A 5,640-nucleotide genomic window follows, 5' to 3' on the forward strand; every position below is an offset into this window, starting at 1 on the left:
AGCAAGCAAGAAATGATGATGACAGTTGCTGCTGTACTTTTGTATAAAAGTATTACACCACCAAAGCTGAAAGAAGAGCTACACATACGCTTCTTATAACTGTAAAACCCCCTAAGTCTTAAACTGCTCATGTTTTCATGTACAGAGGTTTCATGCTTTTGAACTGGATGCATTCTGTCTCTTTTTTCACTCAGCCAAGCACAGATGCAGTCCTGATACAAATGTCTGAGATGTAGATCATGCGTCTCTTACCAGGTCATCCTTTGCCCTCCTCTCGGGTCCCAGAGTACATGTGGGCCTCCAGTGTATGGCTTCAGAAAAATGTGAATTCCCTCCTCTTCCTTCTGTTCTAATAAATCCATCGTTACATAACACGTGTTCTGGAGATGTGCTTGTTGCATATTGATAAAATATAGAATCATGGAATAATTCAGGTTGGAAGGGATCTCGGGAGGTCATCTAGTCCAACTCATGGTCCAAGTAGGGCTAACTACTTATTGGTATATGCGTTCATGTACGCTTGTTTTCTACCTCTTTATTTACATATTCCTTCAGGGAATCTGTGCCATCTGATATTTCCAACAGAGCACAGTAGTCTCCTCAGTTGTAGTGTAAGGACTGGAGACATCTTCTAATAAATGTTTTACAGGTTAGTCTGTCATTTGTCTTGTATGCTTTTTGCTGAGGTAACAATTTCATGTGCCTTCAGGAATTTTGGATACTCACATGGTTGCCAGTTTTGTTCTTACCCAGTATTCCGTGTCTTTCCTGAGCCAAAGGTGATACACTGAGCTCCCGTACACAGGCTGAGCTTCAGTAACAGAAGTGTATTTAGTGGTGTGAATGCATTAGCAGGGTTGTGCTAGAGGGTCTTCAGGCTCGTTTGAGCACACCAGCTATTAAATTCAAAATTAGTTCTCATCCTACCTATTAAAATCAGGGTACTCCCTTCACTGCCCAGTGCTGCTCTTCCCTCCCCAGAGAACTTTGCCACTGCAGGTCAGCTTTGCAGCTAGCTCCTCTCCCTGCCTGTTTGGGCTTTGTTCTGGGAATCCACACTCCTAAAGAGTGGCTCAGTCAGGTGGCACAAGGGAATGAAGTAGGTGGAGCTGTTTCATGTCTGCCTTAGGAAAGAAGTACTTGTATTCCCCCATATGCTCTTCTACCTTCCTTGCTATAGGTTCTTGAAGAGGAAAGTCACTGTGCACTGCAGAGACCACCCTAGTACCCAAAATATGGAGGAGTCTGACAAGGAGTCATGCAGCGGAGGCAGCTCCAGGGATTTCATAGCATTGATGTTTGGTAGCCACATTGTCCTAGCAGTCCCTGGTTGCTCGGTATATTCTGTTTTCATACCATAACTGTTTTTTTAATTTCTCAGGTTGAGCTATCCTGTTCTGTTTGGACTCCACTTAAAAAGCTACATTAAAGCTTTTGTGGTTTTTGTTCCATGATGATCAGTTGACAGTGGTAGGAGGACCTGTTTTGAAAATGGAGTGCTTCTTGGCACTGCATGATGGAATCTGTTCCTAAGTCAACGTTTTATTCTGTTACTTGTGTATAGTTGATAATCCGATTTCTGTGTGACAGAAGTGATAAAAGTCTTACTGCATGTATTGCCATTTAGTCACAAGAAAAATTAGAAGTATGTTATTTCACAGAGATTGTTAAATATTGTGTCAGGTAGTTAAATTATCCTACCTCATTTGAATTCCAGTAGGTACACAGTGACTGCTCTTGTGCTTTTCTGCAGCCCGCTTACACTCTGAGACTTGCGTGTATTGAGCAAGCTGGTCCATGAGCAGTGGAACTAATAAGGTCTGGTGTCCAACTGATTTTTTTGTCTGCTTTCCATTATCACATCTTATTCCCAGGCCTGTCCTGTGTTGGTATTTCTCACCTTCGTCACTGCATCCCAGCCATGCTCTTGTGTGTGCTGTGAATGGCTTGGGGGAGTTGGGAGGTATCTGTGGCTGGTGAGCAGAGCTGAGTTACAATTGGCCCATGGTAGGGGGCTGCGCTGAATTACTTTTTGCTCCAAGGGCACGCTGAATTTCTGTCCACTGCTCCGTTTCATGAAATTTAGGAATTGAACAGGAGTTTAATTTTTTTTGAGACTCTTGTCTTATTACCAAATTTGGTTGAAATTGGCCAACAGATGCAAAATTATGGGGATAGTGTGAAATGCTGAATATTTGGACAGTCACACATAACCATGCAAACCTTGTTTCCTTAAGAAACTGGGCTAAAAAGTTTTGGTGGGTTTTTTTGTTTTCTTTTTTTGTTGTTGTTGGTTGGGTTTTATTTTTTGTGAGAATATACCTTGAACAACTTAAAGGTTCTTGTAACAAGATACTGAAAGTGTGGGTTGAGGTTCTCATTGCTTACAGAATTGATTCTGCTTGCCAAATATCACATTCTTAATTTGGAGAAGTGGGCTGATTTCAGTAAGGGTTTCAGCTTAGATGAAAGCATAGAAGTTGTTATGAAGTCTCTGAAGACAGTATTAACATTATTCAGCATCTCTGCGTAGACTTACTTGTGATGGGTGAGTCACCATTCAGCTGTTGACAAATGCCAGGGCTTTCTGCAGAACAAGAGGTTTGAAATTCTGAGTTTTGGCTTAACTGGTAAAAGCCTAACTTCAAAATAGCTTTACCTTGACTCTATCCTGAGCATTTTCTATAGACATTGTTAGTCCTAACATTTCTTCCCTTGGCTTGAACCTACTCAGACTAGAAGGATAGTGGAGCTTTTTTCTTCAGACTTGTCTGTCACATCCCACAGTTTCTTTGTCCAGCAGATTATGGCATTTTTATTTTTATTTTTTGCGTTCAGGGTGATTTCTAATGAACCATAACCATGAGTACTCTTACATGCTTCGAGAGCAGTAGTTCACCTGCAATTCTCTGCATGGTTCTGACATTGTCTAATGGAATAAGGAAGCAAAATTTAAAAAATCCCACTGTGCACTCCACGGTTAATATTAAAACAAAATAGTTGGTTTTGTCTTCCTAATTAGTCTGTCAGTACAACATATATTGTAAATTTTAAATTTCCTTAAGGACATCTTTTCTACAATCGATGTCAGTGTAATATCCAAGATTTGAATTGTAACGTTTTTGTCAGAGCTGAAATTTGGAAACATTTCAAAGTACAGGAACAAAAAAATCAATATCTGAATCAGTGGTGTTTTTACCTGAAAGCAGCTAACATTTTTATCTGTGATGTCTTACTTGAATTTCCTTCTCTGTACATTTTGCAATTGCCTTTGTGCTAGCTTGTCTTAGTAATTGCTGTGATGGAAATGTTAGACTTTCATTAATGAGTCATGCTTCTGTTTGCCAGGGCAGGGACCTAACACCACAGGCCTCACCCTACAGCACCGGCAGGTGATGAAGAGAGCTGGGGACAGTGACTGGGCCCATTGCAGCCCTGGGACAGGGCACAGCTGCAGGCACTGAGTAGTAACGCACATTGTTGGAATTTCAGGCTGTAAGGCTAAGTCTGATAGGAAATATCCTGGGGTCTTAAACGCAACTAATGATGATAATAATAATGGGTGTATGTCCTTGAGGAAGGATAGCACCTCCAGAAACAAGTGACCCTTTAATTATATGCTAGGAAGTTAGATATATGCTAATGTGGGTGGAAGATTCCCAAGTTCTGAATCATCAAAACTAGTGCAGCATTTGACCTTTTTTAAAATTTCTATCTTGGCTATGCATGTTGACCAGGTCTAAATCTCTTAGCGTGACATATTTGAGACAGTCATAGTGCCAGGTGATGTGCTCTATGTTACAAGATGTGTACACATGCATGGTCTCACACACACAGAAATACAATATTGTCTGGAAACAAAACCTCATCCAGGTGGTTTATTGGGTTTTTTTTTAAGGGTTTGGGGTGTTTTTCAGTCAAACTAACAAAACCAGAAGACAAGGCTAAGTTTACAAAAATGAAAACTTTAATATGAGACTTTTCCTGAGAACTTTCTACCCCAGCTATTTTCAGCGTAACCTAAGGAGTAAAGTAGCCTAGGTTGGGGAACACTGAGTCATGGAAGACTGCACAGGTCCAGCTTTGTGCAAGTGAGAGTAGCCTGGTTTCATGAATCTGCAGAATACTGGCTCCTCTCCATGGGATGCTGATGAATTATCCCTTACAGCCTGCAGACCTCGGAAAACATAAAATAACCTGACTTTGCATGTATAGTTATTGTCCACTCAATGAAACAGATGGCTTAATATAAGACATTGAAAATGAACGAGGTTGATGCTCAAGAAAACTGCAGTCTCCTCAGGAATTCTTTTTGACTGACACATTTTAAAGCACAATTCTTAATGTATTCACAGGATGACGGAATGGCTGAGGTTGGAAGGAACCTCTGGAGGTCATCTGGTCCAAGCCCCTTGCACAAGCAGGGCCACCGAGAGTCAGTTACCCAAGACCATGTCCAGGTGACTTTTACAGTATCTGAGCATGGAGACTCCACAACCTCCCTGGGCATCCTGTGGCAGTGCTCCATCACCCTCACAGTAAAAAAGCATTTGCTGATGTTCAGGCAGAGCCTGCTGTGTTTCAGTTTGTGCCCTTTGTCTCTTGTCCTGTCACTGGGCACTACTGAGAAGATCCTGGCTCTTTCTGCTTTGCAGTATCCCTTCAGGTATTTCTGTACACTAATGAGGTCCCTCCCTGAGCCTTCTCTTCTCCAGGCCAAGCGGTCCCAGCTCTCTTAGCCTTTACTCGTATGAGAGATGCTCAAGTCCCTTTATAATCTTAGTGGCCTTTCACTGAACTCTCTCCAGTAGCTTCGTATCTGTCTTGTACTGAGGAGTCCAGAACTAGACACAGTACTCGAGTACTATTCCTGGTCTACTAAATTTTAAGAATCCACAAAAGTTTGTTTATCTTTTTGGAGGTTTTGCAACTGAACTGCAAATAGTTCTCAGAAGAGAAAATAACGAAGAATGCCAGAGTTTTTAATTCTTCGGAATCCTGAAACAATGCATGGAGCACCTTTTTTTTTTAAATACAGTGGTAATGTTTTCTTGGGAAACTGCCAAGAACATTTCAAAATCAATTTTATTCACATTCATTTACAGCTCTTGCACTTGGTACACAGTCTGTCTTCATTTCGTCACTATATGTTATTCTGATAGGATGCATAAATGCTGTGCTAGACTGTGCTAGATGAAGATTCATCTGTAGCAGTTTATGCTATTTTCCTTGTTCAGCATCCAAAGGGGAGGTAACAGAAATGTGAAATATATTATACTCTGGGTTTTGATGTGAAATATATTATACTCTGGGTTTTGATTTGGTTGTGGGTTTTTTGTTTTTGTTTTTTTTTTTTTTTTAGTAGGAGCTAGCTTTATTAGTGGTTTGAAGTTATAAATTAACATAATATGAGGTATTGTTATTGGACTTAGCATAAAAGTATTTTGCTTTATTTTTGCACCCTCAAAGGTGTCAGCTACAATCCAGGAAATGTTTCCACCTGGGATTTATCTTACATGTGTGAATGGTCCCTCACTGCTCTCAGTAAATACTGTTTGCAAGATCATGGTCTAAGATTGTTTCAGAATGCCATTAAGTATTTTTGTTTTTCTAGTCTTCAGTTTGCAAATACTTGAAAAA

The sequence above is a fragment of the Falco punctatus genome (assembly GCF_963210335.1).
Source record: "Falco punctatus genome assembly, chromosome: 2".
In the NCBI taxonomy this organism is placed as follows: Eukaryota; Metazoa; Chordata; class Aves; order Falconiformes; family Falconidae; genus Falco; species Falco punctatus.